Genomic DNA, 12,697 nt, shown 5'->3' with positions numbered 1-12,697 from the left:
AGGGATTACAGCTAAATGGAATTTATAATTCATCCATACAATGTATTTAATAAATTTGTTTTTCCAAGTAATATTTATGCCTAAGAAAATGCTTATGATAGAATGCTTAGTAAAAATGATAATATTTAAACCACACGTTATATATGCATGCACATTTATATGTATGTATGTTTATACATAGTTGTGTATGTATATATATTCTGATCCCAATTTTGTTAAAAATATATTTGTGCTTTGAAATTAGACTTAAAAGAAGTATTCCAAACATGTAAGGTGAACATTACAGAACCTGAGAATATAAATTTAAATGGATGTTATAAAATTAAATATAAAAAGTCCTAGGGATGCCTGGGTGGCTCAGTCATTAAGCATCTGTCTTCGGCTCAGGTCATGATCCCAGGGTCCTGGGATCGAGCCCCGCATCAGGCTCCCTGCTCAGTGGGAAGCCTGTTTCTCCCTTTCCCACTCCCCCTGCTTGTGTTCCCTTTCTTGCTGTTTCTCTCTCTATCATATAAATAAATAAAATCTTTTTTAAAAAGTTCCCATTCACTCCAAGTGGGTTGATAGGTTGTCATACACACCCCCTAGAGCACAGAAATCCTACTTTGAAGACTGAATCCTACTTGTATCAGTAGAATCTAAGGCCAAGCTTAACCAGGAACAATTTCTGTTACATGTTCAAACATGAAGCAGATATTCTTTTTTTTTTTTTAAAGATTTTATTTATTTATTTGACAGAGAGAGATCACAAGTAGGCAGAGAGGCAGGCAGAGAGAGAGAGATGAGGAAGCAGCCTCCCTGCTGAGCAGAGAGCCCAATGCGGGACTCGATTCCAGGACCCTGAGATCATGACCCGAGCCAAAGGCAGCGGCTTAACCCACTGAGCCACCCAGGCGCCCTGAAGCAGATATTCTCTAGTTTTTTTTTTTTTTAATTGAATCCTTTTCAGGGAGAATTGAATACTTTCCTCTTCTTTTCTCGTGGTATAGAAATTTTACATAGTCACAATGACAGGGGAAAACAATAAAGTGTAATTATTTATAGTTTGTTCTTTGTCTTCTAGTTATTTTAAAGGTTACTCCTCTGGCCATATCTTATCATTATTCCTTTATGTTCCATTGTCCTTGAGTTGTTATATCTTTTTCACCTTGAAGAGTTTATTACTATCAATTGTCTGAAATCGGTTTTAGAAGGAGATAAGGTATAAATATAGGAAATGAAAACATTCACATTGCCTTTCATTTTCTCAGAAATATCTTTTATTCATCTTTTCAAAGAACACATTAAAACTCCCTAGGAAGCAAAATATAAATACTGGTTTGATCAAACTCATCTAATGACTTTATGTATTTGTAAAATGTGTTCTTAAGACAGATTATATCAGGTTACAGAAGATCACAAAATACTATTTGAAAGGTACCAGTAAATTTGCTGGATAGGTTGTATTCTAGAATCTTCTGTAAGTAAACCTGAATTTACGGTACTAGAGATATATTGGCACAAGTCAGTTTTTGAAGTGAATATTGAAGGTACGCCATACAGAACCATTATAATTCAGTGGCCTAAAATGACAGAATAAGAAACTATATTGTAAGAAATAGAAATAATTCTACAAAAACTCAATGATTTAGGAAAAAAAACCTGAGAAATGCAAGATTTGTGAAATAGTTTGTGAAGTAAGGTACAGTCATTGATGTATGGCCCTAGTCCTGTTTGACCCTAAACTGGGCAGTTAATGTCCTAATTTTGCTAATACCTATATCCGAAGAAAGAGTGAAAAGAACAGTGGAGTATCTTCAAAACAAAAACAACAAACATAGGTGAGAACATGTATTAAGATTACAGGGGCTTAATATTAAAACATACTAGGTGGAATACTATGCAGCCATCAAAAGAAATGAAATTTTGCCATTTACAATGACGTGGATGGAACTAGAGGGTATTATGCTGGGTGAAATAAGTCAATCAGAGAAAGACAATTACCATATGATCTCTCTGATATGAGGAATTTGAGAGGCAGGGTGGAGGGTTGTGGGGGGTAGGGAGGGAAAAAAATGAAACAAGATGGGATCAGGAGGGAGACAAACCATAAGAGACTCTTAATCACACAAAACAAACTGAGGGTTGCTGGGGTCTGGGAGCCGTGTAGAGAAGGTGATTGGGTTATGGACATTGGGGATGGTATGTGATATGGTAAGTACTGTGAAGTGTGTAAACCTGACGATTCACAGATCTGTACTCCTGGGGCAAATAATACGTTATTGTTAATAGAAATAATTAAAACAAAACAAAACAAATTAGGGATTTAATGTTTACCTTAAAGAATATTTTTTTGCATTTATTGCACACCTATTATGTGCCATCCCTTCTAAGCTCACCGAGGACACAGCAGTGAGCAAAACACACAAAGTCTCTGCCCTCTTGGAACTCACATTCTAGTGGAGGAGACATTAAACAAATTAGCAAGTAGATATTAACAGTGTCAGGCTGTTGTAAGTGCTCTAAACAAAATAAGTTAGAAGGGAGGGTAGAGGTCAATTGGAGTTGTTCTTTCAGATATGGCTGTTAGCAAAGAGGGATCTGTAGAGTTTCCATTTTTTTCATTGTTATTACATTTTTATTTTAATGTATATATAAACATTAAGCAAGCTGCATTTTCAAACCTTAAATCATCATTTTCAATGGGTTTAAGTAACATTTTTTGAACTGGACAGTAATAACAATATTTTGGAAATCTCTTCCTCTTCATACCTGTGTTTTGACATTTTTGTCATCTTCTCTCTAGAATATTCCATCAAACTGCTGAAAGCTCTGTTTCTCATTTTCCTCCTAGTGGGACCCTGATTGAAGAAAGGAAGATAACCACATGGGCACTTAGAGTACGAGCATTATCTCAATGGTAGTGTGGTTTGACAGCGCAGACAACTGCACACAGATTTTGATTTTGTTACTTCCTTCAGTGAAGCTCAGAAATTTTAAAATTTTAGGGGATCCAAGTATTAGTTTATGGGTAGTACACAAGGTAACATTTGTTATGGACAGAAAACTACTTGTCATGAGTAACTGAAGGAACTTTCAAAAGTGATGTTTGCTATGTGCAATATGTGCTTTCTGTGTTGAGTTTAGCAATTAGATCACAAGTAACCATCTTTTGTAGGCCTAGAAACATCATTATGGTGTGAAGGGTTGAAGCTAGTGAGCTGGGGGAGAAAAGAATGTTGAGACTTGAGTATTTGGTTTTGAGGGTAGGAAGTCCAGCAAATACAGAGGACAAAGTAGAGAAATGATCGGCATTAACTTTACTGCCCCAGAGACAATTTCAGTTAATATTTTGGTATATATATTCTCCTAGTCTTCCTTGGGCCATGGCAAGGTGATTTGCCTTTTGTTTCTTCTTAGGCTTTCCTCTTACGTTGTGTTTGCTGAGGTGAGGGTTCACTTGGGGATAAAGTAGGTATCGAATGATTGTGTGTGTGTTTTTTTAAATTTTATTTATTTATTTGACAGACAGAGATCACAAGTAGACAGAGAGGCAGGCAAAAAGAGAGGAGGGGAAGCGGGCTACCTGCTAAGCAGAGAGCTTGATGTGCGGCTTGATCCCAGGACCCTGGGATCATGACCTGAGCCAGAGGCAGAGGCTTTAACCCACTGAGCCACCCAGGTACCCCAATTGTGTTTACTTTTGATAAATAAGATAGAAGTTACCCAAGGTTGTAAGAATAGTTTTTGTGCGGGGCTCTTATTACATAGAAATGTGTGTTTGTATATCGCATAAAAGTGTTCAAAGAAAGAGGAGGTACCATGTGGCCTAGAGGTGACTCTGGTTTGTCAAAACTATTTCCCAAGCACATTCATACATTCTTTGATGAGATTTTTGCACACAACCACCCACACTTCATTTTATTTATAGCTAAGTTATAAAAACAACTGTCTTGTTTTCTACTCAATCTTGTTTTTTTTTTTTTCTAAAATTACTAGGATGGAACAATTGGAACTTGGCAGCAGTTTCGTATTTGCTTGGACTGTCTCATGTAAATTGATTGCAGTCTTATTCGTGTTCTCTCAAAGAATAAATTATTGGCCATTTAAGTGGATAGTTTAGGATTTAAAATAGATACGGCATTTCTACTATAATTTGGTTTGGAATGATTCATACTAGTTGAAAAATTTTTAATAATGTTCACTTATGAATACCTCATTTGTCACTCTTTTAAGGGGTTCTCAGAGAGTCGTAGGCATTCATGAGATTTATTATTAGCTGTTTCTTCTCTTCATGACTGGGATTCTGAACTATTTTTGAATTAAGGAACAAACACTGGAATGTATAATCTCCAATAGTTTGATCTTGAGAAAAATGATAATAACATTTACTTATGCAGACTTCTACAGGAGAACAGGAAATGAGTATTTTTAATACATACTGTAAAAAAATCCAGTTTCTCATTAAGTTTTATTACCACTATTTGTACTTGGTTTATAAAAACTTATTGGTGCCCTTAGGAAGAAGACCTCTGTTAATCCCTTTTCAGGAGACTATTTTTAGGTTACAGACTTTTTTTGATTTCTAGGTAATTATTGTTGTCTTTCTTATATATTCTCTGGGTAATTTTTTCAGTAGCTGGATGATTTTCCCTGTGTAGTTATACTTTAAAGTGCTAATCCATTTGCCCAATAATGGCCCAATTAAGTGGGAAGTATTTAACCACAACCCAGAGGACCCAACCAGGTCACAACTCATATAAGCCATGACCTTGGCCTCTTTCCTACCTAAGGGGCAAGAAATAATCTCTGTTCCTTTGTTACACAAAGTGATTAGAAAGGAAAAGGAGAGAAGTGCTTTGCTCTGCTAGATTGTGCTATTGCTATTGTTAAAAATCTACTTGGTTTATTACTGAGACCTGTGTTGAAGTCTCCCATTATATGTATGGTTTTGTGTATTTTGCCCTGTTCTGTCAATTTTTGCTTTAAATAATTTTGATTTGAGATGACTTTATCTATCTTCTTTATCTTCTATACCTTTGATTTATATAAAGTGATTAACTTTATTTCTGGTAATACTTTTGGACTTGGATATTTTCTGATAGTACTATAGCTACTCCAGCTTTCTTTTGATTATTTGCTTGGTATATTTTTGTCTGTCTTTGTACTTTAACATTTCTCTATCCTTAGTTTTTAGATATTGTCTCCTTTGATTAAAATGTCATTCTTGGTGTGCATGGGTGGTGCAGCTGGTAAAGTGGTAGACTCTTGGTTTCATCTCAGGTCTTGATCTCAAGGGCGGATGATGGAACCTGCTTTGGGCTCCGGGCTCCACACTCAGCATCAAGTCTACTTAAGACTCTCTCTCTGTCTTCCCCTGCACTCTCATGCTCTTTCTCTGAAATAAATAAATCTTTTTTTTTTTTTTTTAAAAGGTCATTCTTGGGGGCACGTGGGTGGCCCAGTTGGTTAAATGTTGGACTTTTGGTGTCAGCTCAGGTTGGGACAGCTCAGGTTGTGATCTTGTGGTCATGAGATTGAGCCCTACCATGGGGCTCTGTACTAGCGTGGAGTCTGCTTGAGGTTCTCTTTCCCTTTTCCTCTGCCCTCCCCCCCCCCCAACCCTGTGCTCTCTCTCTCTCAAGTAAATAAATCCTTAACAAAATAAAATAAGCGGTGCCTGGGTGGCTGAGTTGTTTAAACGTCTGCCTTTGGCTCAGGATATGATCCCAGGGTGCTGGGATGGAGCCCCGCATTGGGCTCCCTGCTCAGTGGGAAGCCTGCTTCTCCCTCTCCCTCTGGCCCATCCCCATTCATGCTCTTTCTCAAATAAAATCTTAAAAAAATGTTCTTTGGTTAAAGTGTGATTTTTCTAAGAACCATTGTGTTTTAACTGGGGCACTGGATTGATTTATGTTTAAAAGAATTAATAATAGGTTTTGGTCTTACTTATCCTATTTTGTGCTTTATGTTTCTCTGAGTACTTTTTTAACATGCTAATTCTTTTCTTTCTTTTGGTTTTGAAAGTCATACCTTTTTTTTCTTTTAATAGTGTCCTTAGAATTAAAGTATGCTTACTTAATTTATCAAGTCTAAAATTAATAGGTTCCTTTATTTTTCTCCCAGATAGCATAAGGGTCTTAGAACACTTTTAATTTCATTATTTTTTCCTCAGTTATAAATTATTCTTATTTTGCATCTTAATTATGTTTTAATCTGAATGAACGATTTTTTTAATAATATACTTTTAGATATACCCACATATCCACCTTTCTCATGGCTCTGTATTCTTTGTTCCATCTTAATTCTTTCTTCTGGAATTTTATTTTTTTTCTGCAGAAATACGTCCTTTAGAATTTCCTTGAGTGAGTTTTTTTTTTTTTTGGAGGCAAATTCTGTCAATTTGGGTTTATCTGGAAATGTTTTCAATTTACAGTCACTCTTGAGAATTATCAAAATAGAACTGGTATTTATTTCCTTTCAGCCACTGAAGGTATCATTCTACCTCCCTCTGGTTTCCATTGTTCTTGTTAAGGAGGCAGCTTTCAGTCTCAAACAAGTGCCACCTGTTCTTACTTTTCGCTGGTTGCTTTTTAGATCTTCTGTTTGTTCTAGTCTATGGCAAAGTCCATATATATATATATATTTGCTTGGAATTCACTGGGTTTCTTGATTTTGTGAATCTGTTTTTCATTCATGCTCTGCCACTTTTTTTTCTTCTATCCTTTCTTTTCTCCCCTGGAATTCTATTTAAAGGTATATTAAACCATTTCCCGCTATATGTTATGTAGTCTTTTAAAGGATTTTTATTAATTTTAATATATTTTTATATTTCTCTGCTGCATTCTGGATAATTTCTTTTGAACTATACTTCGGTTTAGGAATTCCCTTCTGTAATGTGTAATCTGCCGTTAAAGTCATATACTGAATGGAAATTTTGGATTGTAGTTGTTGTTTCTCTAAGTCCTTTGGCTACATTTTCAAATCTCCTTGGACACTTTTTATGATTTCCAGTAAAGACAATTTCAAGCTTGTCTTTTAATTCTTTAAGCATAGTAAAACTAGTTGTTTTAGTTCTGTGTCTTTTAATTCATTTCTATATTTGAGGTCTTTGAGGGTTTGTTTCTACAGCCTCTTATTCTTTTTCCCTTTTTAAAAATTATGTTCAGTTAGGCATTATATAGTACATCATTAGCTTTTGATGTAGTGTTCAGTGATTCACTAGTTGCATATAACATCCAGTACCCATCACCACATGTGCCCTCCTTAATACTCATCACCCAGTTACTCTATTTCTGTCACCCCTCCCCATAACCCTCAGTTTGTTTCCCATGGTCTGTAGTCTCTCATGGTTTGCCTCCACCTCTGATTCCCCCCACCCCCTTCAGTTTTCCCTCCCTTCCCTGTGGTCCTCCATGCTATTTCTTAGGTATTCTTAATTATGTTATCTCATTTCATGGATCTTTGTTCTTTTTCTTCTGTGTTATGGTCATTGCACTTGAAACACCTAGTAATGATGTACCTTCCTCCAAATAGAATTTGTGTTTTTATGTGCTTTTTGCCTACCATCACTTAGAGTGTCTCTGAAACTTGATTGCCTGTAGAATCATCAGAGGAAATTTAAAATATCTTGATGCCCACGCTGATCTATAGACTATTGATTTTTTTAAAAAAATTTTACTAAGTTTTTTATTTTAAATCCAGTATAGGCAACATACAGTGTTATATTAGTTTCAGGTGTACAATATAGTGATTCCAAAATTCTTTTTTTTTATCAGGTTTTATTTTAATTTCCAGTATAGTTAACATACAGTGTTATATTAGTTTTAGATGTACAATGGGATGATTCAACAATTCTGTACATTAGTCAGTGCTCATGATGATGAGTGCACTCTTTAATCCCTGTCACATATTTCACCCATCCTTCCATCCACCTCCCCTCTGGTAACCATCAATTTGTTTTCTATAGTGCAGAGTCTGTTTCTTGGTTTATTTTTCTTTTTTTCCCCTTTGTTTTGTTTCTTAAATTTCACATGAGTGAAATAATACGGTCTTTGTCTTTTTCTTCTTTTAAAAAAGATTTTATTTATTTATTTGACAGAGAGAGATCACAAGTAGGCAGAGAGGCAGGCAGAGAAAGAGAGAGAGGAAGAAGCAGGCTCCCTGCTGAGCAGAGAGCCCGATGCAGGACTCGATCCCAGGACCCTGAGATCATGACCTGAGCTGAAGACAGCGGCTCAACCCACTGAGCCACCCAGGTGCCCCGGTCTTTGCCTTTTTCTGATTGACTTATTTCACCATCAAAATACTCTCTAGCTCCATTCACATGGTTGCAAATGACAAGATTTCATTCTTTTCATGGCTAAATAATATTCCATTGTATCTGTATACCACATCTTCTGTAATCATTCAGCTATGGTTGCACACAGGGCTGCTTCCATAATTTAGTTGTTTTAAATAATGCTGCAATAGGGACACCTGGCTGGCTCAGTGGTTTAAAGCCTCTGCCTTCAGCTCAGGTCATGGTTCTGGAGTCCTGGGATCGAGCCCTGCATTGGGCTCTCTGCTCGGTGGGGAACCTGCTCCCCCCACCCTCTCCTGCCTCTCTGCCTACTTGTGATCTCTACCTGTCAAATAAATAAATAAAATCTTTAAAATAAATAAACAAACAAATAAATAAATAAATAAATAATGCTGCAGTAAACATAGGGGTGCCTATACCCTTTTGAATTAGTGTTTTTGTATTCCTTGGGTAAATATCCAGTAGTGCAATTACTGGGTCATAGGGTAGGACTGTAGACTATTTAAATCAGTCAGAATCTGGAGAAGTGGAATCCGGCATTAGTAGTTTTTTAAAAAAGGTTTATTTATTTATTTTAGAGAGAGACGGGGCATGAGCAGAGGACTGAGCATGGAGCCCGACACAGGGCTCAATCTCAGTGACCCCAAGATCAAGACTTAACAGGACCTTTGCCCCCCTTACCTTGAGATACCACTTGGTATTTTCAATTATTAGCATGTCAAAGATTTAACAGTATAAACCAGGTTGGTTTTTAACTTTGTTCCCTACAGCTTCAGCTTCTTATATCTGCCAAGTCACTTTACTTTATCACTTATTAATCTTTTCAGCATCCAAAATTTTGTTGCATGTATCTCTTCTCATAATCTCTTTGTCCTGATAGGGCTATGTTTTCCAAAAATGTGTATTTACTCTACTTTTCTAGACTTTGTTGAGGGACTAGAGGAACTGAGTTAAATGCACGTGTGCAGTGTCTTGTGCTCAACAGGATGTCTCTTTATGTGCTTTTTAACATACTCCATTATGGCTTCCATTTTCATGCTTCTCTCTGATTCACCTGGGATAAATCATCTGTTTTTAGGTGTTCACAGGATTTGTTTGGGTCTCTCAGATAATCCAGGATAATCTCCCAATTTCAAGATCCTTAATTTAATCACATTTGCAAATCTTCTTTTGTATGTAAGATAACATTTTCAAAGGTTCTAAGATTTGCATGTGAATATCTTTGCGAGCCATTATTATGTCTTCCTACACCCACAGTAGTTAACATGATCTCTTCTGATTCCTGAACATAATTGGATTGGGCCAATTCATTGATTCTCATATCTTTTTATTCCTGCTGTTCTCTCTGGGTTCAGTTTTGGCATAGGATAACTTTTTTCTGATGTCAAGAAAATAACAAAGATGAGGAATACAGGGTTATAAGGCATTTTGAGAGAGTATTTAATTCATCTACCTCTGACACTTATGAATCATATGCAGAGCACCTTTTACCTTATCCAGTTATTCATTCATTCATTATTTATACTAAGCAAAGGTAACAATGGTGAAAACTCTAAGTGCTTTTTGACATTTTATGGTGTTCCCCATGACAGTGATAGTTTTATCAGGTAGAATTTCTTTTGGGAAGTTTTCGTGCTGACCTCTAAAGAATATCTAGGGCCTGATGATTGAACTGGTAAATGAAAAGATGAATTATATTGAAGGTGGACCTTGCAAGAGCCTCTGGCTAATGCTAATGCATCATGACATTATAAATTGAAATTGGTTTGCTTTTATCTTTCAGGTCTTGGCATGTATTAGGACTAATCAACATATCAATTATATGTAAACTTTGTTTCTTTTTTCTTTTTTGGAAGATTTATTTATTTATTTATTTATCTGACAGCTCACAAGTAGGCAGAGAGGCAGGCAGAGGCAGAGAGAGAAGCAGGCTCCCTGCTGAGCAAGGAGCCCGATGCGGGACTCGATCCCAGGACCCTGGGATCATGACCTGAGCTGAAGGCAGCGGTTTAAGCCACTGAGCCACCCAGGTGTCTCCAGGGTGGTATTTTTTGAACAAAATCAGCATCATGTTTCGCACATTTTTAAACCTGTACTGTCAATGCATATAATGTAATAAAATAATCTAAAATTCAATTTTCAAAAAAATTTTTAAAAGATTTTAAAATTAATCAATTAATTAATTAGACACACAGAGAGAGACAGAACAAGCAGGGGGAGCAGCAGAGGGAGAGGGACAAGCAGACTTCCTGCTAAGCAGGGAGCCTGATGTGGGGGTCAAACCCAGGACCTCAGCATCATGACCTCAGCCAAAGGTAGACACTTAACCGATCAGCCACCCAGGCACCACTAAAATTCAGTTTTAATGGCTGCAGTTATCCCATGTTAGAGACGACAAATTTACTTAGCCAGATCTTTGTTGTTGGACATGTGGGTTCTAGCCATTTTTTCACTATTATAAATATTGCTGTTATGAATAGGTTACTACATTACATCTTTGTGTACTTATCTGATTATTTCTTTGGAATCAATATATGCTGTACCAATAGTTTAGGAGGAAGCTTGCTCTGGCCAATATAGGCTCTTATGTATTTATTTTTATTTCTTGATAATTTTATAAGTAAACTATGCTTTTATTATTTAATTCATTATACTTCTGTTACGCCCTTTTGGGTCCCTTCCCACCAGTAGGATTTGTGTCCTACACAATTTTTTCATGGGTAAAGATTATTTTGCATCCAGCTTTCTTTTTTTTTTTTTTTAAAGATTTTATTTATTTATTTGACAGCGAGAGATCACAAGTAGGCAGAGAGGCAGGCAGAGAGAGAGAGGAAGGGAAGCAGGCTCCCTGCTGAGCAGAGAGCCCGATGTGGGGCTCGATTCCAGGACCCTGAGATCATGACCTGAGCTGAAGGCAGCGGCTTAACCCACTGAGCCACCCAGGCGCCCCTGCATCCAGCTTTCTTGATGGTTTTGCCTTATAATATGAATTAGCCAAATTAGTAACTGAGGTGACAAATATAATCTGCATATGAAGAAAAATAATCTACATGGATATTAAACCTATAGCCATGGTTCTCTTAGCTTCCTGTTCCAGTCTAGCAGTTTTCAACCCACAGCACACAGGACAGATAGCATTCACATGTTGAACACATATTGTGGGTGCATGGTGGACTTCATACAATTTATGACATGCTATATATTATTAAACTCCTTTTCTTCTGCTCTATCAAACATTCTGGAATACAAGTTATTGTGAGGAGTGTTACAATAGGACAACTACTCTAATTTATACCAGAACTAATAACTCACATCATCTAGCCTTAAAATATTATTAGTAAGACATTATTTGCCATTATCTATAACAGTATGTCATCTCTGCTTTAACAGAGAATAAAACCAACAAAGCTTTAAACAGTATAGAAGCTTGTTCGTTTCTCAAATTAAAATCTCAGCAGTTATGGTAGCATTCTACTGAGACGGCATCAAGGGCCCAGGCACCCTTCACACCCTTCATCTTGTTGCTCTGCCATTCTTAGAGTATTGACCCCTTCCATATGGTCCAAGATGATTCTCTTAACATCTGAGTTCCGGCCAACAAGGGTATAAAATGGCAATGGAGAGCCACTTCTTTGCTGTTAAGTATGTGATCCCACAGCTGTGAACTTTACTTTTGTTCCTGTTCATTTGGCCAGAATGTAGACACATGGGACCACACCTAGCAACAGAGTAGCATGGAAAACGTTTTGAATTGGGGAGGCTATGAGTCTGGCTTAAATTCAGGGGTTCTCTTACTATGAGAGAGAGAAAGGGAAAAATTAGAAGTGCCTATCATAGTATTTCTCATGAGTGTATCGCTTCTGGGTACTTGATAACACTGCCTTGATAAAGCTCAGCCCCTCCAGATCAGTGATTACTGTAGTAGCCAGTCTGCTTCCTCCTCATCCCAGACTGGTTGACAAGCATTCACAGTGGTCCTGTGTCTAGATCGTTAACATATCAGTGAACTAAGCTGAGGATGGGTGACATGGTTTAAGACTCACCTTGTTCAATCTTTAAGTTGCACTTATCTTCACAGTTTGACTTTAATTTTGTGCTGGGGTCCTGGCCTTAATGTCAATAAACCTAAATGGTTAACGTTACCATTTTTTCTACACTGTTTACATAAGCAAAATAATAAGCTGAACTAATTGGAAAGTATTATGCTTTAGTTATTAACATTTAGTGAATAAAGGGTATACTTATGAAGAAAATATGAAAAGAAACAATTCTATCATGTGCCCTTAATGTATCCCTACTTTTCACCCGAAGGAAAATAACCAAGTCAAAGCAATACATTTTGGCTTGAAAAATTCTAGGTAAAACTTTCTTATTTGGGGTGGGATGTGGATTGTGGACAGACTGAACAGCTACTCG

This window comes from Mustela erminea, chromosome X (genome assembly GCF_009829155.1).
Source record: "Mustela erminea isolate mMusErm1 chromosome X, mMusErm1.Pri, whole genome shotgun sequence".
NCBI classification, from domain to species: Eukaryota; Metazoa; Chordata; class Mammalia; order Carnivora; family Mustelidae; genus Mustela; species Mustela erminea.
The sequence above is the reverse complement of the archived record's forward strand: the minus strand, read 5'-3'. Positions refer to the sequence as shown.